Raw genomic sequence first — 24,419 nt, 5'->3', positions numbered from 1 at the left:
AAGTGAGGGCGAAGAAGGAGTTTTGAAAATTAAAAGAGGAAATATGAAATACTTGTCCTGGAGAGTGAAAAAAGAATGCATTAGGAAAGAAAAAAATGATTCTTGGGGTGTGTTAAGAGGCTTGGTGGAGCATGAGTGTAATAAGACCAGTTGACATGCTTGTTCAGCTGCATGGGTCAGGTGTGGAGTAAATAAAGGTGGGATTTAGCCAGGGTTTTTATTTTCCCAGAAAACATACTCTGAGATGGAGTGTGTGGGAGTTTGTCTATGAGTATTCTCAGAAGCAACATCTGTGAGGGAGGGAGAGAAGGCAGAATGGGCAGAGGAGGGCTGGAACAGCACTGCAGTTGTAACAAGGTCTCAAGCAATCCTACAGGGAGCTGTGGAGCTGGAATGACCCTCTGAGTTGTCCCAGCTTCAAGCTGGGTGGCTGGGTATTTTTGCCTCTTTGTAGACATTTAGATATGGGATTCCCCTGGGCATGAGGCACAGCCTTGGGCAAGGAAGGGTGAGGGGAATTCCTCCAGAAAGACTTAGCTTTGAGAAGACAGCAGTCAACACTCCCAGGAGGTGGTCAACACGCCCAGGAGGTGAGGTAATGAGTGCCTCAGTCCTGAAGAGGAGATCAAGATGGCACACCACAGAATCCACTACAGTTTGCCATTTCCACTGCTTGTTTGCACACTAAGCTTGCCCCTTCCGAGAAGACCTCCTCCAGGGCTCTGATAGGTTTCTTTTCCTATACAGACTTACATGAGGAAGGTTAGTGGGACTAATCCCACTGACTTAGAGGCTGCCACTGATTCTCATAATTTCTCTGTTCTACTACCCATTCTAGATTCTTCTCTTCTTTGGCGAGCTCCTCTGCTTGTCTAGATGGCTTACGTGCTGGTGCGACCCAGATACTGACATAGGACGTGTCTGAGCCCCTGGTTCCCTGGCTACCAAATCATTCTCAAGCTTTGACTGCTGCCCTTGCCCATTGGCTCAAAATTAGGCACAGTCCACGATGGACTATGAGGCAAAAGTGAGGATGGACATCATGTGTTAAGAAGGGTACACCAAAAACGTAGAAGGATTTGGGTCCCTGGTGGTCATGTTTTGAATTCTCAATCTCTGGATTCTTTTTAAATGAGAGGCAAACAAACCCTTAAAGTGCTTAGTTATAATTAGTTATGCTTAGTTATAATCAGGTTCCCATAAACAGCTAAATAAAATTCCCGACTAAACTAAGCTGGATGTTCTCATAACCCTCAAACTCAATATACTACACATCCAGTAAATATTTGAGTTTACTATGTGCCAGATACACTTTTCTTTCCCTGGATTTCCCAATTTTTACTCAAGGCACCACTGTTATCCAGATCTGTAGAGATCAAAAATCTTGGAGTTCCCCTTCAATGCCTCTTCATCTTCATCTGCATATCCACTAAGGTATTGAAGCCTGTCATTCTGCCTCAGTAGTACCTGTCACAGCTACCTTCTTCTCTCCAGTACTGTTTGCACTGGCCTAGGTCAGGGGTTCTCCCTCTACCCCCAAAAGCTTTGGTCTTTCATTTTCATCCTCAATCTATCCTACAAACTGCTCTATTCTGCTAACATTTTAACCTTTTAAAAGAACAGTACTAGTCTTATTAATTATTCTCAAAAGCCCTCAATATCTTCCCATTACACACCATATTAAATCCAAGTGCCTTAATCTTGTATTCAAAACCTTAATCCAGCCCCGCCACGTATTTTTCTCTTTAACACATATTGGATTGGTGACTCATTATTTTCCCAAATGTGTCTCCCGTTTTCCTGATTCCCTGACTCTCAGCCCGCAACATACAGGGCCTGTTTTCTGTTCTTTCTTGTTGTTTCCATTTTATTTCTTTCTTGGCACTTATCACAGTTTGGAAATGCATTGTTGTTTACTTACTTATGTCTTTTTTTTTAAAAAAAGGTTTTCACGATAAAGTGAGCTCCCTGAGGGCAGGAACTTTATCCTTCTTTGTTGCTACAATTCCCAGTGCCCAGAGGAGTGTCAAGAGTAAGGGCTCAGTGATATTTTGTTAATTGAAGGAGTAAGAGGTGAGTGTCCAGGGGCGAGTGTCATCCTCTGGGAAGAAGACAAAAGAAACAGGTCCCACCCTGATGGCAGGGAAGTAAGCCTGCCCATGGGTGAGGGCTCCTGCCCTCTGGGCTGTGGGCCTCCCTGACCTCTAGGTGATCCCTTTGGGTCCACTGAATACACGTCTTTCCTATGTGACACTTACCTTATGCTCGGCCACGAGAATTCCTTAGCTTTTAAAACCCAGTTTCTCCTGTGCTTCGTCTAACTGCTGAAAACCTATTTTGCTCCTCTTACAGCATAAATAAACACACTTGGAGCAAGGGCGAAGTTTTATTTTTCCCTTAGGCAAAGCAGAAAAACAAACAAAACAACCCCCATGGCTAAACTGTCCAAAAACCTCATAATTACAGGAAGGAAAATATGTCTGAGGAAATTTTATTTATTCAATAGCAGGCAAGAAAAAAAAAATTTATGCTACAAAGAGCTTTATTAAGGGGCACATACCATAGCCGCTCAGCAGTGGTTGTGTAAAGTGTGGCCCGAGTGGCCAGGCGACAGATCTATCAGGTTCATGGAAGTACCTTTTATTAATCCAAGGAATCAATGCTAGCTAGGCAGGCTTTGCACTCGGGGCTGGGCACACCGTATTTCTGGTACACTGAGAGAATTTCTATTGCCATTTGATATTCTGGGACATAATTTCCTTTCAAACACAGATTGGGGTATGTGTGTGTGCACGTACATGCATGTATGTGCGTGTTTACATGTGTCTAAGCAAATAAGCACTTCAATTCAAATGAATGCTTAATAATATTTATAATATGTAACTTCATACATATAAATGGCAGCCTGGAAATATCAAATGGACAGCAAAAGATATTATTATTATTTTTAAAAATATTAAATGCTTGTCCATTACCGTGCCGTCTCCATTAGTCTCTCCCTTGCTCCTCCTCCGCCCCTGCCCTCCCCCTTTTTTTTTTTTTTTTTTTTTTTTTTTGGGCAGAGGAAGAGTCTTGCCTTTTCAGACTGTCCGAAAAGTAATCTATTTTTAAATTTCCAGAATTTCAGGTCTCATGTCATTAAACATGACAGAAGGATTTAGGGAAAGAGAAAGCATTGTTTCATTTTTTCGAGTAGCCTAAATGTATACTAGTCCACTGTTTAGACAGCATAGCAGGCTAAAAACTGGATTTTGAACGTATTTTCAGAGTGTACATTGGCATGTAGCATTTTAGAGAGAGATGCTAATGAAAGTTATCAAAAAGGGTATGTTTTGAGTAGGACTTTTGTAATTTTATCCAGAAGCTACAAATCATTATATTGTGTTTTAATATGCAGATAACCCTTATTCTGATCTGGGTTTGGAAGCCTGGTCAGGAAAGGCATTTGGGACGTCATGTTCTTTAGAAAGAAAGCTGTCTATTTTTCTTTTCTCCAGGGCAACTGCAGTTTAGGACAGGCACAAAGCTGGGAACATTACCAAGGGCAGAAAAAATTCACTCCTATGTTCTGTTTGTCAAACTGACCTGCAGGTCACAACCTGAAAGTTTATGGATCGGTGAGGCCTTGTCTCCGCATAAGCATGTTTTCTGGACTTTGGCTGAAGCTAAATTCCTGACTTCTGAAAGAGGGGTGGGTGTGGACTTCCAGCAGGAATAGCCAGTGGGAAGGAAGTAATATTCATTAAGAGTGTCTCATGCAAGCAGTGCTGGGCTAAGCATGCTCAGTGTAAATTCTCCTGGAGCCTGTCAAGCTATGTTTGAACTCGTTCCAGAATACTGGATTTACTTTTTTTTTTTTTTCCCCACCAGGAAGAATACTCGATGATTAGACTGCATTTTGCCTTGCTTTTCTTTTCCTTTCTTTCTTTCTGTCTTCCTTTCTTTTTTTTCTTTCTTTCTTTCTGTCTTCTTTCTGCCAGAAGAATGGAAACAATATTCTTTTCTGATCAGTTCAGTAATACAATGTCCTTCAGTGTCCATATGAACATTTCAGTGGAGAAGAAAAGAAACTTTGCTACCTGGGAACTGAAGACTGCTTAGGTCAGTAAATGCTAATAAAGTCCTTAAAGACTTATGGAACCAGGAGTTAACTTTTCTTAACTGTTAAGGTAATCTACAGCAAATTTAATTGCCTTTTCAACTGGTGGGTGTACACTAATTTTTTTTTTTCACACAAAAAACTGTTTTTCATATGTTAGAGTGATTTTCCAAACACAGGGAAAATATGTCTTTTAGTTAATTTGCATTTGAAAGAACCTCTTTTTGTAGGAGAGGTTCTCTCTCTACCACAAATTATGTGTTTTTTCAAACAAATACTGTGGTAAGCTGATGTAGCCGTAGTGGTCTGAATGTGGATGTGTTCTGTGTTATATTAATTCTTGGCTTGGGTTGGTTTGGTGAAACTTACTGCTTTTGTTACTGCCAAAGATGAAAGAGAGTTTGTTTTTTCGTGGCTGTTGTTTTGGAACTTTTGGTGAGCTTTGAGGCTGTATCGTGAGTCCGTTTCAGAAAAGAGAGCCATCTCTTTCCATGTTTAATGTTCATTTTTTCAAAATATCCAACTCTAATTCTAAGAAAGGGGCACAGCATTTTTAGAATCTGTGTAGGAATAGAGTTTTTTTTTTTTTTTAAATGTAGTTTTGGAGGGAAATAGTGTTTAGAAAGGCAGAAACAAGGTTTGTAATAAAGAATTTAAATCAAGACCCTCATGGTAAATATAAACAGAAAAATGTGAAATATACTGCATGTTATATACTCACTGATTTAGTTTAGGTTAATAATTTTGCTTTTTAATTAATGAAAAAGTAGATCAGACTTTAAAGGGCTGTCTTATAATATCAGTTGATAACACGTAAAACTCAGAGAGGTGTTAGGATCTCAGAAAAATCAAGCTAGCAAAAGCGGTCCCTTTAAAAACATCTGAAAACTGAGGTTATGAAACCAAATAGCTTCATGTAGGAACAGTGCATCCCAGGCTAAAGCAGTTTAATTTAATTCAAGAATTTTAAGAGTAAAAGGGGATTTATTTCTTTTCAGAAAAGAACAGCCAGGCGAGGATTATTGATCGGTCAGGGATTAAATATTTGCTGGAATACAAAGCATCACATATTATCAATGTGTAAATCAGACTGGCCAGCTATTCAGGGCATGTAAATGGAACTAGCATAGTTTCAGCTGGAATCAAACGCAGCAGCACCCTGCCCTGCCTTTTCTATCTTTATGTCCCAGAAACGGATGATAGAGGTGGGGCAGGGTGTGAAATGAGACTTAGCCGACGAGCTGACCTTGCTCTTTTAACTTCTGTCCATCTGTTCTTACCAGGCAGCTGAAGCAGTGACCAAAGTGGGCTGGGACCTCGGGGGAGACCAGGAAGCAAGGGCCAGACCCAGCCAGGGCTGTGATCTGCTCCCCACCCTGCGAGTTAGATATCAGGAAAGGAGCTAAGTGGATGCATCTAAATCCACTTCCTTCTGCTCCCAGGGCTTTGATTTAGTACCAAATGCTGCTCTTCTGCACCTGCCTCTGCTTTTCATAAGTAAAAGCTTCTCCCCATGTGCAGATAGCAGTTTATTCGATATACATCAGTCCCTAAGGAGATAGCCCGAGTAATTCAGCCTCGTTTTGGTTTTTTCTTTCTTCCTTAACATGTGGCACAGATCTTGATGAGTTTAATTGAAACAACAAGCCCTTCCTGGGATGCGGGGGGGCGGGGCACCGTTGTCTATGAAAGTGTGTGTGTGCACGCATGTGTCCCTTGCAGTCTGGGCTCTGGGATGCTGCCGCTTGGAAGAACTTGCAAGGCTGAGGGCATTTGTCTGGAGTGAGGGGCCTTATCGTCACCGTGGCTCTGCGTGGATGGAGAGGAAGTACACATTCTGGAGCATTCTATAACTCTTTCCTCTGACTCCCCCTTCCTACTACTGCACTCTGTCTGCCCCCTCCCCAACTCTGTTCTCCCTCCACGACCTACATCTTGAAGAATAACCCTGAAACTTTTTGAGGCGCAAAGGAAAACCAACAGATATGCAAAGGGGCAGAAAGTGAACAAAGACGGGCCTCCTCATGTTCACATCTGGATAAAATTTAGATTGTGACAAGGGAGAATGAGCAGGAGAAAAAAAATCTGACATCACTTTTTAAAAAATGCATATCATTGACTTCCTACAGTTTTTCTTGTCTTACACTTTCTGAGTGTTTGTGTATCCTGCCCACAGGCTACCCATAGGACTCGGGGGGAAGGCAGGTATCATCTGCTTATTTTGTTGTGAAGTCCAGTATGTGCCCAAAGCAGTGGCTGAGTGTGAACAAGTACACAGATCCCTCAAGATCTTGCCCACTCTACCTACACAAGAATAGGAATAATATGGAGTCAGTTTTCATATCTTAGACTCAGTTTCCCCATTCACTTTGAGTTTCGGGCAAAGGAAGTTATTCTGTGCAACAATTTCTCAAACTAAATCCATTACTATAATTACATCTTAAATTTGAGAAGTTCTTGAAACTTTTCAAGGGGACTCTCACGTCTTTCCTTTGATCTTATTTCCAACACTACCTATTAAAATAGATCGGGCCAGTGTTGTCATTTTCCTTTGACAAGTGATGAAACCGAAAGATTGAATGACTTGCTGCCTAAGGTCAGATAGAGGCTGGATGGGAATTCAGGTTGCCCAACTCAGGATTTGACATTCTAGACCATCCTGACTCTCTGGGCTACTGAGTTAGAGAGGATGTATAAAGGGGAGTTCCATGATTCTAGAAGGTGGAAAGTGCCAGGGGCTGTAGATATTGTTAGTCCCACTAGGAAGGAGAAAACTCAGGCTGGTAAAGTCACCCACAGTCACATTCAGGGTGTTGGGGACTTAGATTTGAATCCTATCTGTGGGACCCCAAAGGGTGTGCTGTACTGTGTAGCGACTAAGCACACGGGCTTTGCTGAATTTCTATGTGTCTCTTTTTCCTCCTGTGTAGAATAAGGATACCACGAGGTTGCTATGAGGCAATGCACGTAGAATGCTTAGCATGGTGCTTTGCACAGACCAAACCCTCAAATGTTTTGATCAGTGCATGGCCTTATTGTTGCTTGTGTTGTATCACTCAAGGTAAGCATGAGCCATTCTTACTGTGAGTCCCAATCAGCTCTTAGCTCAACTCCCCAATCTCCAGGGCAGTTGAGTTGATAAATTAACATCATCCGATGAGTAGCATTTAAAGTATATTTATTAAAAATACAAAAACTGTGCTAAAGGGCACAGATAACTAAGGGAAAAGTCTTAGCCCCCTGTCTCTCAGTCCACGGAGAAGCTGGAGGGCGTTTATCCGGGCAGATGTGTTTGAGATAAGCACACATTCGTTGAGTCAAAGCTAGCTGTTTTAGGGGACCTTCAGATGCTGCTGAGCAGGCTTCTTGGATGTCAGGACTCTCTATGAAGGGAAGGATGGCGAGTCAGAGGTCATTCAGGTTTATAGGTCCAGTGGGGGCTAAAAAGCCAGTAAAGGCACCTGTGGAGACAGGCTTTAGGACTGTCACGATTTTGGAGTTTTGAGGGCCCTTCTGACAAGTACTGCCTGGGCTGCTGAGGTCCACTGAGTGTCTGCGCTCCGAAGCTGCTGGGCTCACACGCAGCATTGCAGTAGAAAGATTCCTTTGGGGAGAAAGCTCAGCGCCTGCTTCTGACCAAATCAGAGCGTTCTCTGTATAGAGGGGTGAGAACTCTAAGTATGCAATGACAGGGCTGCAAAACCAAACGAAATGAGGGGCTGCTCCCCTCGGAGCACGTACTGGCACGTCTAGCCGAATGCACAGAGCGCATGTGTGCACGGAGCACTTAAGCACCGATTGGCAAAACGGGTCTGTTGGCGCAAAAGTGTGAGACAGACTTCAGGGGCAGCAGTTGATGGTATAAGAGTTTAAGTGTCTATTTAAAGTTCTTAAAGTCTTTACCTCTTAGTTCAGAGTTCTTTTTCAGATGCTTGTCTATGGCCTTTGCCAGCTTGTCCATGCTGGGAAAGGACAGAAGGACAGCCACTGCGTCGGGGAGGAGGGTTGGTTTATTGAGCATCTATTATGCACCTGGTGCTAAGATTTATGTTTTATCAACATTATCTTATTTAAAGTTCATAATGTCCCTGGAAGTCCCAGCAGGAGAAGAGTGTGTGGCCACTGAGGCAGAGAGGTCTCGCCATCCACCAACTGAGCATAGGATGCCATGTGCAATGGAAAGGCCTTCAAGAAACATTTGGGTGGAAAAAGACTGCTATTGTCCAATAGAGTAAGTTCCTTAGAAGGGAGATGCCTATGTCTTGCCTAATTCGGGATCGATTACTGTGCATTGCTCAGAGTTGGGCGGATCAGGTCCCATGAAGAGTTAGAGTTTGATTTGCTCTGTGTACTGCCTGCCTTAGGAGAACCACTCCACTTGAACAGAAAACCTAAATTATATTTCTTTTTTGTTTGTTTTTTTTACAAATAGGTTCTTAAAATTTTGCAGTTTCAGAAGTGAAGAGCTCAGTAATCGTTAGGTAGTCCCTGTAGTGCAGAAACAGGATTTGGAGTGAAATGACTGGGGCTTGGGTCCTGACCCTGGAATTAACTAGTTGTGTGACTTTGGGCAAATTATTTCAATTCACCATGCCTCAGTTTCCAAATCTGAAATGGTCAGTGAGAATTTTCTCAGGTGGGCTGATCAGATCTGCTATTCGGCGGTGCGCCTATAGTCAGCAAGCAATGTGGTATTGTACACTTACAAATTTATTAAGAGGGTAGACCTCACGTTAAGTGTTCTTACCACAATAAAACTAAATTCATGAAGTAAAAAAAAAGAAAGAAATTGTTTCTTAAAAATAAAAATTTAGCCTGCTATATGAATGCGAAGTGTTACTTTTATCCTCCTGGCTGTTATCTCAGTGTTTTCTGTTAGGTTCTAGTGCTTTCACCTTTTCTATTTGGAAAAGCTTTTCCCTTCATTTACTGAGATGGAGGGTAGCATGGCTAACTGAGGTGGGTCAACTGCTTTATATCAGAGTACTGAAGCTCTTTAATTGTCCAAATTAACTTTACATATCCTGACTTAATGAAAGATGAAAGAGTTGGAAAAGACAGAGACTCTAGACAGAAATTGTAGCCACAGCAGAATTTGGTTGATCGACCATAAGATGTTCCTGTATGCACGGAGAAATGAACAGTGGATCGGACTACCAAATAAATTGTTGACTCTCATGTATGCCTCCCATTCTCCCAGAGAAGACGAGAACTGCCACACCTGCTAGGATGACTATTTAAAAAAAAAACAAAAAACAAAAATCGGAAAATAATAAGTGTTGACAAAGATGTGGAAAAGTTGGAACATTTGTGCACCGTTGGTGGGAAGGCAACATGGTACAACTGCTATGGAGAACAGTATGATGGTTCTCAAAAACTTAAAAATTACCATATTATCCAGCAATTCAACTTCCAGGTATATCCCCAAAGAGTTGAAAGCAGGGTCTTGAAGAGATAGCTGCACATTCAGGTTCATAGCAGCATTATTCACAGTAGCCAAAAGGTAGAAGCAACTCACATGCCTGTCAATGGACGAATGGATAGACAAAGTGTAGCCTACCATACAATGGAAAATTATTAGGTGTTAAAAAGGAAGCAAGTCCTGACACATGCTACAACATGGATGAACCTCGTGGACATTATGCTAAGTGAGAGAAGCCAGACATAAAAGAACTAATACTGTGTGATTTCACTTATATGAGGTACCTAGAGTAGTATAATTTATAGAAACAAAGTAGAATTCTGGGTTCCAGGAGCTGTGAAAAGGGAGAGATGGAGAGTTATGATTAGTAGGTACAGAGTTTCTATGGGGGAAGACGAAAAAGTTTTGGAGACAGATATTGGTGATGGTGCACAACAATATGAGTGTACTTAATGCCACTGAAATGTAAACTTAAAAATAGTTCAGCTGGTAAATGTTATGTTATGTATATTTTACCACAATTGAAAATTTTAAAAATTGAGATTATAACAAATGTTACTATACTAGATCATTTATTAAGGTTTCCCATTCTCTATAAGTGTCTGTTTCATTACCACAACTCAGCTGTGTGTGAGAAAGAATTTCAGGATCAAACTGAGGAGGAAAAGAGAAGAAAATCATTCAGCAAATGCAGTTCGGGAAAATAAAAAAAGAAAAGAAACTGTGCAACCTTTTGACTATGTGAGAAAAGAAAATAAATAAAAAAAAAAAAAAAAAAGAAAAGAGCAAGAGAAGACAAGAGAAAAATAGGCTCTTGGTACACAGCAATGGAAATTTCAGGATTTCTATGTATGAGATGCTTAGGGGTAGGATTTTATTTTAGCCGGTGTTTGCATAGCAAGCACATTGCTTTAACTTAGGTTGTTTATTTGGGGTGGCATTTGGCAGCTGATAGAGATTGCAAGGCACCAAAAGCCCTCCTGAACACCTCTTTTTTTTTTTTTTTTTGCTAGATGTTGCTTTTGCTGTCAGATTAAATTTTCATCAGGGACTGCCTTTGTGAAAGATCTGGTGGGAAAAAATCATAGAACTCAAGAGAAATTAAAAGGCATAATCAGACAGAGGGAGGAGAAAGCAACTAGCATTTATTGAGGGCCTATTCTGTGCCAGGTGTTTATGCATATTATTCATTTAATCTGCACGATTATCTCTAAGGTAGATTTCATATCGCCATTCTATACATGCAGCTTTCCCAGTTTCGCTGCAGAGTGGTGAAGCCAGGACTGGAACCCAGGTCTGTCGGATCCTAAAACCTGTTTCCAGCACATCATCTGTAATGGCTTTAGGAATTACATTTCTTCAGTTAAGTATCTAGCCCATCCCTCCCTATCTTTCGCTGCCTGCAGCTGCAGAGGGGAGGTTTCCCTGGAACAGATCTGTGTCTCACACACTCAGCTTAGGGTCCTCCAGGGCCGTCCTGGGGCCCCCTGCATTAGCATCCACCATCTGAACATAATTTTTCATTTTCACCAATACTTGCCCAGCAACACTTAGCCTTCCTGAGCGAAAAAGCACAGGTGTCTGCGGAGTGTCTTTTTCTGCAACACTGTCCTCGGGTTCAGGTGTTAGAATAAATGAAGCCGGAGTGCAGGGCCCCCCCTGGAAGGCTGTTCTCAGGCTCCTTTGTTTGGTTTATGTATAGCCATCAATGCATCATTCCTTCTGCTTCAGCTGTTTGAGAATCCCATCTTCTCTATTGATTTCCCACAGAACGTTTACTGCTCTCCAAGGTGTGACCTGTACCTCTAGCTAATTTATTTCTGTCATGGCTGCAGGATTTAGGAATGAAGGGGAGGCGGGGAGTGGGGACTGCAGCCAGGGAGGGAGGGAGGGAGAGGAGACAGCGACGACATGTCCAAGATGTGGGAAATAAATTCAGCCTCGAGTCCCCGCCCGGCATGCCTGCAGCTCTGGAGGGCAGCTCTGTGCACACAGCAAGGGGACTTTGTTTGAAAATCTGCTCAGTAAGATGGAAGCCGCAGCCATGGGGTTTCAGAAGGCCAGGAATTAGAGCAGGGCCCCATGGGGAGGGAAAAGCAAGGAAAGAATGTGTTTGAAAATAACGTCTTGACTGTTCAGGAGCCAGTCACCATATTGAGCAGTATGTGGTAGGTTTTTTTCTTTTTTAATGAAATGATAGAAACCCTTCCAGGGGCAGGAAGGTGACCAGTGAAGTCATATTCTCTTCTTCATTATGGGATTTTCAACAACAGGGCATTCATGTGTCAGTCCCCGAAACTGCGTTTACAAAGAGTGACATGCGAGATATTAAATAGAACCACTTTAACATAAACCTCCCTACCTCCTATGCCTGGGATATATCAAGTTAGCCTTTCCATAGTCTGGTTTTACCAGATAACTGTTCCAATGTCCACTTCATTTTTCCTTTGAAAACAACTTAGAAAATCTGCCGATAAACTTATGCACGGAAGGATGTGGACTGTTATTTTTGCTTGGATAGTGACTTGCATTTGTTTAGTAGATAGATAAATCCTATTTAAATGACATTTTAAAGTTTTCAAGCTTTTTAAAATATACATTGTTTTATTTTATTTCATTCCCTTAAAAATGTCAAGAAGTAGGTATTACTATTTTCAGTACATGTTTGAAGAAACTTGGGCTTATTAGCTTGCTTCATGCCTAGTTAAGTTCATGTGGCTAATAAATGACAAACACCGGATTCAGGTCTAGGGCTTCTGATTCCGGATTCAGACTGCATTAGGAGACACCCCAGTAGTGCAAGGGCCATAATGTTTTACCAAAGTCACCAGCACTGAGTAGCAGAACCTAGAGGGTAGGAGGCATGGTCTCAAAATGTGCCCAACTGCTTAGAAAGGCAGTAATGGAGTGAATCGGTACTCCACCAAGCACACAGGCTTCGAAAATTCCACTCTTGTGATTTATGCGCAAAGTCAGTTCATCTGAGGTACGATAAGGCCGTAGAAAGGAGGGTTCAGTAATGATCATTACGTTCAGTAATGATCATTTTCTCCTTCCCTCCCCACACCACTGGCCCTCAGCCCCACCCCAACAGGCATACATATGCCTTCCACTCTTTAGAGGGACTAAAATGAAAGCAAATGGTCACTTCTTGTGTATTACCATCAATTATGACTTACCCCGGGCTGGGTGTTAGAGTAGCAACTAGTTGCGGGGCTAGTTAGTGGAGTTTATGCCTCTAAATGCCAGACACTCTAAGGGCCCCTCCCATTTCCACAGCATGCTGAATGGGATGGTAGCGGGAGAACAGGATGGCAGTGGTGGGGGGCTGGTGGGCCTTCTGCAGCTGGAGACCGGCCCACCTGGGCCAGGCTACTTGTGGGGAAGAGCAGCCCATCTCGTCTTGACAGATGGCCAAGCGCCCACCTCAGAGCTCGGCAGCCCAGTAAAGAGGCCCCAGATTTGAGTCATTCCATTTTCATTGACATACTGTGATGGTATCCTGCAAAGGCTTCTTTCCTGAGTAAGTGTTTATAATTAAAGAAGGAATAACCTTATGGAGAAGTAAGCACGTCCAGTGTGTAGGAATAAAAAATTAACTGTGGATATCCCTAGAATAACTAAAGTTATTTTATTTATTTTTTTATTAGTAAACTTTTATTTAGATAGATTTCACATTATTGCCATTCCATATACTCCTTTTAGGCAATACACTTTCTTTGCATAGAAAAAACCAACTGGGCTAAAAAAATAAGACCAACACAGATATGGTTCAATTGCTAAAATAGAAATGATAAGAAGATAATCCAAACAAATCAATAAAATTGATACTACCCAAGTATTGATGAGTTAACATCTGTTTGGGAAGGAATGACAAATGATCTGAATAGGTGATTTTTGTTTTATGCATAGCATCCATGGTCCATCATTTTATCTCTTCTCCATTCAAGTAGATGAATATGTAATATTGATTGCTAAACAAATGAAGGTAAGCAACTTTATAAATCTTTGCTATAATAAATAGGCTTTGGTGTCCTTGTTAAGGATTCAAGTATATATGTGAGTGTATGCACACATGCATGCTACAAATATTTATGTATTGTGATTTGATTGTACAGGAGTATGTTATAGTGACTACTACTGGTAGAATGCTTAATGCTATAACACAGGAACTAAGTTTTCAATTTAAGACTCAATTTAAAAGTGACTGTGCTCACCTAAGCAAAGGAAATATTCTTTTTTTTTTTATTATTTCGGCATACTATGGGGGAACAGATTTTAAGGTTTCAATAAATGCCCTCCCCCCCCACAAGTCTGAGTTTCCAGCATGACCATCCCCCAGATGGTGCACATCTCACTCATTATGTATGTATATACCCGCCGCCCTCCCCCCTCCTACCTGCCCAATACCCTATTACTGTAGTACCTATGTGTCCACTTAGGTGCTACTCAGTTAATACCAGTTTGCTGGAGAATATATCTGGTGCTTGTTTTTCCATTCTTGGGATACTTCACTTAGTAGTATGGGTTCCAGCTCTAACCAGGAAAATATGAGATGTGCTATATCACCATTGTTTCTTAGAGCTGAATAGTACTCCATGGTATACATATACCACATTTTATTAATCCATTCTTGGGTTGATGGGCACTTGGGCTGTTTCCACAGCCTTGCAATTATGAATTGTGCTGCTATAAACATTCGAGTGCAGGTGTCTTTTTTGTAGAGTGTCATTGGATCATTTGGGTAGATGCCCAGCAATGAGATTGCTGGATCAAATGGTAGATTCACTTGTATCACTTTAAGGTATCTCCATATTGCTTTCCACAGAGGTTGAACTAGTTTGCAGTCCCACCAGCAGTGTAGGAGTGTTCCTCTCTCTCCGCATCCACGCCAGCATTTGTTATTTGGAGATTTTTTGATAAAGGCCATTCTCACTGGAGTTAAGTGATATCTCATTGTGGTTTTGATTTTCATTTCCCTGATGATTAGAGATGATGAGCATTTTTTCATATGTTTGTTGGCCATGCTTCTGTCTTCTTTAGAAAAGTTTCTGTTCAAGTCCTTTGCCCACTTTTTAATAGGGTTATTTGATTTTTTCTTGCTGATTTTCGTGAGTTCTAAGTATATTCTAGTTATCAGCCCTTTATCGGATATGTAGGATGCAATAATTTTCTCCCATTCTGTAGGTTGTCTGTTTACTTTCATGACTATTTCTTTGGCTGTGCAGAAGCTTTGTAGTTTGATCATGTCCCATTTATTTATTTTTGTTGCTGCTGTGATTGCCTTTGGGGACTTCTTCATAAACTCTTTGCCTAGGCCGATGTCTAGGAGATTGTTTCCAGCATTTTCCTCTAGAGTTCTAATAGTTTCATACCTTAGGTTTAAGTCTGTTATCCAGCGTGAGTTGGTTTTTGTGAGAGGTGAAAGGTGTGGGTCCTGCTTTAGCCTTCTACAAGTGGCTATCCAGTTTTCCCAGCACCATTTATTGAAAAGGGATTCTTTTCCCCAGCGTATGTTTTTGTCTGCTTTGTCAAAGATTAGATGGCTATATGAGGATGGTTTTATGTCAGGATTCTCAGAACTGTTCCACTGGTCAATATTCCTATTTTTGTGCCAATACCATATTGATTTAATTACTACTTTGTAGCTTTGTAGTATAGTTTGATATCTGACATATTAATACCTCCCATTTTGTTTTTGTTGCCTAGAATCGCTCTTGATATTCGGGGTCTTCTTTGGTTCCATACAAAGCGTAAAATTATTTTTTCTATACCTGTGAAGAATGCTGATGGCATTTTAATAGGTATTGCATTGAATCTGTAGATCAGTTTGGGTAGTACAGACATTTTAATGATGTTGAGTCTGCCGATCCACGAGCATGGAATGGATTTCCATCTGTTTACATCCTCTGCTATTTCCTTCCTCAGTGTTTCATAGTTCTCCCTGTAGAGGTCTTTGACCTCCTTGGTTAAGTATACTCCTAGGTACTTTAATTTCTTTGTTGCTATTCTGAAGGGTATTGAGTCTTTAATTTGGTTCTCAATTAGATTGTTGTTGGCGTATACGAATGCCTCTGATTTCTGTGTATTGATTTTGTATCCTGAGACTTTACTAAATTCATTGATCAGTTCCAGGAGTTTCTTGGTTGAATCTTTGGGGTTTTCTAAATATAACATCATATCATCAGCAAACAGTGAAAGTTTGATCTCTTCTGCCCCTATTTGGATACCTTTAATTCCATTTTCCTGTCTGATTGCTGTAGCCAGGACTTCCAGCACTATGTTGAATAGAAGTGGAGATAGTGGGCAGCCTTGTCTGGTTCCAGTTCTAAGTGGGAATGCTTTCAGTTTTTCCCCATTCAGTATGATGTTGGCTATGGGTCTGTCATATATGGCTTGTATCATTTTTAGGTATGTCCTTCTATGCCTATTTTCTTAAGTGTTCGTATCATGAAAGGGTGTTGAATTTTGTCAAAAGCTTTTTCTGCATCTATTGAGAGAATCATGTGGTCTTTGTTTTTGCTTCTGTTTATGTGGTGAATTGCATTTATAGATTTACATATGTTGAACCATCCCTGCATCCCTGGGATGAAGCCCACTTGGTCGTGATGGATTATTTTTTTGATAAGCGTCTGGATTCGGTTAGCTAAGATTTTGTTGAAAATTTTTGCATCTATATTCATTAGGGATATTGGTCTGTAGCTTTCTTTTTTTGTTGCATCCTTTCCTGGTTTTGGTATCAGAGTAATATTCGCTTCATAAAAGGTGTCGGGGAGGTTTCCGTTCTTCTCGATGTTGTGGAAAATTTCTGCAAGATAGGTACTAGTTCTTCTTTGTAAGTGTGGTAAAATTCGGGTGTGAAATCATCTGGACCAGGACTTTTCTTTTTAGGGAGATTTTTAATTGCTGTTTCTATTTCAGCTGTTGAGATTGGTCTGTTCAGGGAATCTATTTCTTCCTGATTGAGCCTAGGGAGGCTGTGTGTTTCTAGAAATTTGTCCATTTCCTCCACATTTTCCAATTTGTGTGAATAAAGATTTTTGTAGTACTCATAAATTATATCTTGTATCTCTTTGGGATCAGTTGTGATATCTCCTTTTTTGTTTCTGATGGAGCTTATTAGAGATTTCTCTTTTCTGGTTTTCGTTAGCTTAGCCAGTGGTGTGTCAATTTTGTTTATTTTTTCAAAGAACCAACTTTTTGTTTTGTTAATCTCCTGAATAGCTTTCCTGTTTTCAATTTCGTTTAGTTCTGATTTGATCTTGTTGATTTCACTTCTTCTGCTTGGTTTGGGGCTGGTCTGTTCTTCTTTTTCTAGCTCTTTGAGTCGTTTCATTAGATTGTCTATATGTGATCTTTTTGACTTTTGGTTATAGGCATTTATGGAGATAAACTTTCCTCTCAGAACTGCTTTAGCTGTGTCCCAGAGGAGTTGATAACTTGTCTCTCCATTGTCATTTTCTTCATAGAATTTTTTTATTTCCATCTTGATTTCTTCATTTATGAAGTATCATTTAGTAGGAGGTTATTTAATTTCCACGTTTTTGCGTGGAAATGTGAGTTTTTTTTACAGTTGATTTCTACTTTTATTCCACTGTGATCTGAGAAGATACATGGTATGATTCCTATTTTTTTAAATTTCTTGAGGTTTACTTTGTGTCCTAGGATATGGTGAATCTTAGAGAACGTCCCGTGTGCTGATGAGAAGAATGTATATTCAGTGGATTTTGGGTAGAATGTTCTGTAAATGTCAGTCAGACCCAATTGTTCTAGAGTTTTGTTTAAGTCCATTATTTCTTTATTAATTTTCTGTTTGGAGGATCTGTCTCGTGCCGTCAGTGGGGTGTTAAAATCTCTGGTGATTATGGAGTTGCTATTAATCCATTTGCTTAGCTCCAGTAAGGTTTGCTTTATGAATCTGGGTGCACCTAAGTTGGGTGCATATATATTTAAAATTGTTATCTCTTCTTGTTGAACTGTGCCCTTCACCATTATATAATGACCCTGTTGTCTTTCACTACTTTTGTTGCTTTAAAAACTAAATCGTCTGAAATTAGAACTGCCACACCAGCCTTCTTTTGACTTCTATTTGCTTGGAATATTGATCTCCACCCTTTTATTTTTAGTCTATATGCATCCTTGCAGGTTAGATGTGTTTCCTGAAGACAGCATATACTTGGCCTGTATTTTCTTATCCATTCAGCCAGCCTTGAGTGGAGAGTTTAAGCCATTCACATTTATTGAGAGAACTGATAGGTAAGGTAGATTACTGTTCATTCTGTTGGGTTGGATGTTGTTGCTATGATTTCTGTCTTGAGCCATTGTAATATCTGGCTTTTAATATCTTTGGGTTTTGGTTGTTTTTATATTCGTGGGTTATTATTATGATGTTCCGTGCGTAACCTGTTTTAAGCACTTCTTGTAGGGCTGGTCTTGTCTTGGTGAATTCTCTGAGCCTTTGCTTGTCTGAGAATGTCTTTATTTCTCCTTCATATACGAAGCTTAGTTTTGCAGGGAATAATATTCTAGGCTGGGCATTGTTTTGTTTCAAAAGAGTGAGAATGGGGCCCCAGTCTCTTCTTGCTTGTAAAGTCTCATTAGAGAAGTCTGGTGTTATTCGAATTGGCTTTCCCTTGTATGTTACTTGCTTCTTTTGTCTTACAGCTCTTAGAAGGGCCTCTTTAGTTGATACTTTGGTCAGTCTGATGACTGCATGTTGTGACGTCTTCCTGTTTGCATTGAATCTCCCAGGGGTCCTCTGAGCTTCTTGAACTTGTATATCAAGATTTTGAGCAAGGCCTGGGAAATTTTCCTCTATTATATCTTCAAACAGCTTGTCCAACCCTTGAGTGTTGTCTTCTTCCCCTTCTTGTAACCCTATGACCCTCACATTAGGTTTCTTCACATAATCCCACAGCTCTTGTAGGCTTTGCTCTTTTCTCTTGTTTCTCTGCTCTATTTCTGTGACTGATTTATTTAATTGGAGTGTGTTATCTTCAAGCTCTGAGATTCTTTCTTCTGTTTGGTCTACCCTGTTCTTGAGATTTTCCACTGTATTTTGTAGTTCCTTGAATTGATTCATTTCCAGGAGTTCGGTTAAACTTTTCTTTTATGTGTCTATTTCTTTTTCCAGATCCTGAGGCTTTTTGTGGTTTCTTTGTGTTGGTTATTGAGTTGTTGTTGCAGCTCGGTGAGTGTTCTTATGATCCACAGACAAAATTCCTCTTCTGTCATTTTGGTTGCCTGATTTTGGTTGGTGCCCATTTCTAGGGGGCTGGGGCTCCTCTTTGGGGGTGTGTTTTCCGTTTGGTTCTTCATATTTCCTGAGTTCCTTCGCTGATTTCTTCCCATATCGATTAGTTGTTGTTTCTTTTCTTTAGGTTTGTGTTTGGGTATTCACACGCCTTGTTTAGTTTCTGAGCTGGAAGGTGGTGTCTGTGGGTGAGATTCGACCACTCCCTGTCCTGAAAAGGGTGTGCAGGATGCTCTCCCTGTCAGTAGGTGGCGCTTGTTTGGAGGAACAGGCTACGCGGTTGTTTTTATGCCCTGTTATCAGCTCTTATTCCTGTAGAGAGAACTCTAGTGCCTCAGGTGGTGGGTGGGGCCCTGGGACTTCCAGGTGTGTCCTTTTCTCCCCCTCAGTGAGGGCTAGTCTAGGAGAGAGTCTGGGCAGAGCTGGGTTGGGTAAGCCTGCCCTCAGGCAACACCAATGTCGTTAGCAGGGGTCAAAGTTCTGTTCTCTGCTTCCAGGCAAAGCTTTCAGGTGGGGGCTGGAATGGCCTGGCTCAGTCAGAGAGTCTGGGTGTGGGGGTGGGGCTGTCTGAGACTTGCAGTCGGGAGCGGGCCTGGCTTCTTTCCACCGTCCCCAACTCCTCAGCTACTGCTGGGCCTCTGCCCGCAGGTCAGACCACACGCCACCACTCCTCCCCTGGCTGTGCTACCTGCGGGGAGGTTCCCTACACGGGAACGCCACCTGGGCTGGGTGCAGGGCCTCCCTTTGGGGGGAGGGTTGCCCTCTAGGTCGCTGATCTGTCCCTGAAGGCACACACACCTCAGTAGGCTGTTCACAAATATCCCTTCTGTGCCCCGGGCAATGCGAGGCCTCGGTGAATGGGATGTGGTCTGCAGGTCTGACCTCTGGGTCCCAGAGTTCAAACTATATCCCCACCAGGGAGAGGATTTCCGGTCCCAATTCACCCACAGGGAGCCCAAGCTGCGTGTATGTCTCTCAACCTCAGAGTCTGCCCCGTTCTCCTGAGATCACCGTGCCAGCAGCACCTGGGAGGGCTGGCAGGTAGGGAGCTCACAGTCTGAGTTTCCCTTAGTCAGCTGTAGGGCCCCAAAAGGGAAGGTCCCGTTCCCTGTAGGTGCCTCCGGCTGGTGGCTATATTGTCTCTCTGGGCAGCCGCGGGTAGGGTCGGGGGAGGGGAGGAGGAGGCAATATGGCGTCTGCCGCGCGGCTCGGGTCTGTGCACATGGAGGTTCCCTGAGGGAGTTGGGAGCCCAGTGCCGCGTCCGCCACTGGCTTACCGCTCACTGGCAGCGTTGCTGGGCTGGTGTCTGCAGGTTTCTCCACTCGCTGGGGAGCCCACCAGTAGTCCGGGATGCAGGGGAGGGGAAACGGCCGATACTTCCCACTGGTCTCCAGGCTGCTCCAGCGGTCCCAGCTTCCAGTTCTCCTCCTTGACCTCCTCCCGTGGAGTCTCCCGTGGTCTCAGGTACTCCTCCTTCCCACCCTCATCCGATGTAGGCTCGTCTTCTTGCTTCTTTTTTCTGATTTCTGCTAGAATCTGTCTTTTCTGCAGAGACACTCTGTCTGGCGGTGTTTCTCATCCGCCATCTTTTTTCGGGCCACTAAAGTTATTTTGATTTTTAAAAATTCTGGACTTTGAGAAAAAACTCGCACTCTTCCTTCATATGTGGCAGACAACATTCCCACCGTCTCAGAGGTAACCTGCAGCTCAGGACCTAAGATTTGGGGAAGGGATGAGTGTGAGCTAAAAATAAGAAATGCTCATCAATTTATGAGTGGATTAATAAAATGTGGTATATGTATACCATGGAATACTACTCAGCTTCAAGAAACAATGGTGATCTAGCACCTCTTGTATATTCCTGGATACAGCTGGAACCCATTCTACTAAGTGAAGTATCTCAAGAATGGGAAAACCAGCACCACATGTACTCACCAGCTAATTGGTATTAACGGATCAACACCTAAGTGGACATATAGGAGTAACATTTATCGGGTGTTGGGAGGGGGCAGGAGGGGATGGGTATATACAACCACAATGAGTAAGAGGTGCAACGTTTGGGGTTTGGACACACTTGAAGCTCTTACTAGAGGGGGGAGGGGCCATGGGCAATATATGTAACCTTAACACTTGTATCCCCATAATATGCTAAAAAAAAAAACAAAACTGAAAAAAAAAAACCCTAAAAAAAAAAAAAAGAAATGCTCAAGAGAAAGTCATATTTGCTTCCATATCAACAATGTGTGGGCCGGGCGTGGTGGCTCACACCTATAATCCTGGCACTCTGGGAGGCTGAGGTGGGTGGATCATTTGAGCTCAGGAGTTCGAGACCAGCCTGAGCAAGAGTGAGACCCCCTTCTCTACCAAAAATAGAAAGAAGTTAATTGGACAGCTAAAAATATATAGAAAAAATGAGCCGGGCATGGTGACACATGCTTGTAGTCCCAGCTACTTGGGAGGCTGAGGCAGGAGGATCGCTAGAGCCCAGGAGTTGAAGGTTGCTGTAAGCTAGGCTGACGCCACAGCACTCTAGCCCAGGGAACAAAGTGAGACTCTGTCTCAAAAAAAAAAAACAAAACAAAAAAAACCCAATGCGGGATATGCTGTGTTTTGCTGTTTCTCTTGCCTGAAGCAATTTTCATTTCTCAGCTCCTTTTATTTTTTATTTTTTGCAAGCTGATTTCGGATAATTGTTCTTTCCTTGAAGTTGGCCTGTGGCAGCATGGTGTTATAGAGAGAATTCAAGACTTGCAGGTTTAAAACACCTGAATTTGAGTCCTAGATTCGTGACTTATTGGCTGTGTGGCTACAAGATTTAACTGTCCTTATCAATGTCTGCATCAGTAAAATGGGTATAATAATATCCTAACTTAGAGGGTTGTCCTGAGGCCCTTAGGAGATAATGGGTGTCAGAGTGTTGTGTAAACTCTGAAGCGCTGTGCTTTCCATATGTAAAGAATTTATCCTGTATTGGAGTTCTTAAAATGTATGTACAATCACTATTTTGTCTCAATTATCTATGCTTTCATAACGTTCGATGTTCCAGAATGTCTCTATTTAACAGTAGAACTTATTTGAGGCTAGGATTTGGAACAACCCACCCACAGACTACCTCTAAAGATCAGATGTAAACCTCGTCCCTCCTCTGTTCCACCTCTCCCCTAACTTCCTAAGCACCCCGCAGCTTTGCTCTGAGAGTTTGTTCAGCCCTTACATCTGTCCCATCCCTCTTTGGAGGTTTGCCTGGGAACCTCTTTAACTCAGGCCCACTCCTCAGTAGGAATCCTCATTACTCCTCCTGGAATTTCCTCTATGATGGGAGCAGAGTGGAGTGGGTGGGGCCTGGCAGTGTGCGGAGAGTACCCCAATTGGGAGGGTTGCTGAGTTGCAGACATCTTCATTCTAAAAATAAAGCGTGGTTGGAGCTCAGATGCTGGGCAGTGGGTGGAAAGGGAAGGGTCCAGTCCTGGTTCTGCCATTTGCCAGCCAGGACACTGGACAGCTGGTCTAGCTCACTACATCTGTCTTCTCATCTCCACAACGAAGGTGGTAATAGCACTCGCTTCTCCGGGTGGTTGTTAGAAATGCTTTGTAGAATATAACAGGTTATACAAAGAGAGTTGTAATGTTGACCTGATTTTATTAAATATTATTATAATATTTAATATTAAAACAGATTTCCATTTTTTTTGAACAGGCCATGACTAGCTTCTGAGTGAGGACTCTTAAGAGTGGGTTAATTGATGGTAGGGAGTTCAGTGAGGACTGAAAATCAAGGGTTACCACAAATCATTTACATATGGTGAAGAAGGAGTTGACTAAATGGTGGTATATACATGCAACAGAACATTATTGAGCCATAAGAAGGAATAAAGTACTGATAAATGCTGTGGCATGGATGAACCTGGAAAACATTATTCTAAGTGAAAGAAGCCAGAAACAAAAGGCCACATATTGGGTGATTCCATTTACATTTAATATCCAGAATAGGTGAATCTATAGAAACAGAAAGCAAATTAGTGGTTATAGGGCCTATTGGAGGGAGGAAATGGGGAGCTTAATGGTTATGGGGTTTTCTTTAGGGGTGATAAAAATGTTTTGGAACTAGATAGAGGTGGTGGTTGCACAACATTGTGAATGCACCAAGTGTCACTAAATTGCTTACTTTAAAATGATCAATGTTATGTTCTGTGCATTTCATCTCATTTAAAAAAATGCTATTTTAAAAAAACCACCGACAGAGTTGACTGTATAAGAAGACTTCCTGACTTTTTGTATAATTTCAGTCAGTTGATGAGTTTTGTGAAGAAATTCTGCCCCATTTCTCTACATTTATTATTATTTTTTGCCTGTATAGTCACATCTTAATGCCTTAGTATTATATACTTCCAAGAGTATTCAAGTTCTATTTGAGCCACTTCTTTTATTCTTTCTTTCTTTTCTTCATTTATCCACTCATCCATTCACTGGGTGCCAAGGTGAATGATTATTAGTACATGGTCCAGGATAGAGGACAGGAAGCTGGCCCTGCTGCATGGCTTTGGCTGGTACCTAACCCCTTTGATTTTAGAGAGACATCCACTAGATTATTTCTTGGGATTTCTTCAGTTTTAAAGTTCTCATCTTAAGAATTGAGAAATGCATTATTAGGTTTCCTTTAAGTATTCTGCCAGCTAATTTCTCTGATTCTTTTACTTTGAATTCATTTATCAAACCTAGCTAGACAGACAGAAAAAATAAATTACGCTTGGAATTAGCCTCTTCTTTTTCATTAGACCTCAATAATGAGGGGAAAATTCATCTTCATGCCTGTGGTGAAACTTCTTTGACCATGGAAACCTTTCTTCATGTTTTTCAAGATGAAAAAAAAAAAAATGTCCAAAGCATGAAACTGATATACTTCTAGTTTGAAAAACATCAAAAATGATTTTTATCTTTAATTATAATATGTTAAAGAAAATAGAGACTGAAATAACTTAACAGTCCATTAAAACACTAGTTTCAAGGATCATTTAGCATTTCCATGATAAATTACTATTTTTAGAAGCTTATGTAACCAAACAAAGAGTGTGTTCCTGGCTATGACCATGAAGACAAGTTATTATCGTGGGAGGGACAAAGGAATCTGAGTGGCTCATGAGAGACAGCACCAATTGCCGAGGACGTTTTATACAGCACCCTTTCTCTTTGGCCTCCATTTTCTGCAATCAGGATAATGCAGTGCATTTGAGAGCCATTTTCATTTTTGAAGTGCTCTTTCATCATTAGCTAATAAATACTCATCAATGAATTTCCCTCCCTGCCTTGGGAGTTGGAGGAAAGAGAAAAGTAATTGCTTTCCATGTCGTAAGTGTTACACTCCTCTAAGCCTCCCCTCTCGTGCTTCTGATGGAAATCTAAGAAACAAATTACACTTGCCCATTTGGAAGGACCAAAGACCACCATTCGTTCCATATAGAACACCTGGAAATTTGCATCTGCTGTTAATGACCTTCAATAACTCTCCAGTCATAGTAGCAGAAGGAAGGTCTGTGTCCCATTACCAAGCCCTGTAATGTTTAGTGTCTCCCAAGGACGGTTAGCTGAAAGGGTGACATTGGGGGTCTTCATCAGGAAACAGAGTGTGGCAGAGCTGAGCTAGGAA

At 41.6% G+C, this 24,419-nt stretch overlaps 1 long non-coding RNA gene across 2 annotated transcripts in view; it reads left to right on the top strand.

The window, feature by feature from the left end:
* The first annotated feature begins 3,774 nt into the window (after positions 1-3,774).
* The window catches only part of LOC105885175 (uncharacterized), a 434,201-nt gene continuing 413,556 nt past the window's right edge, over positions 3,775-24,419 (top strand). The window contains exon 1 of one of the 2 annotated variants that reach the window (XR_012919005.1): positions 3,775-4,101. This is a non-coding gene — a long non-coding RNA (uncharacterized LOC105885175). The remainder of the gene's footprint in view (positions 4,102-24,419) is intronic. The other variant, XR_012919004.1, reaches the window with a different exon arrangement.

The sequence above is a fragment of the Microcebus murinus genome, chromosome 4, assembly GCF_040939455.1.
Source record: "Microcebus murinus isolate Inina chromosome 4, M.murinus_Inina_mat1.0, whole genome shotgun sequence".
In the NCBI taxonomy this organism is placed as follows: Eukaryota; Metazoa; Chordata; class Mammalia; order Primates; family Cheirogaleidae; genus Microcebus; species Microcebus murinus.
This window is presented reverse-complemented; position numbering and strand designations above follow the sequence as displayed.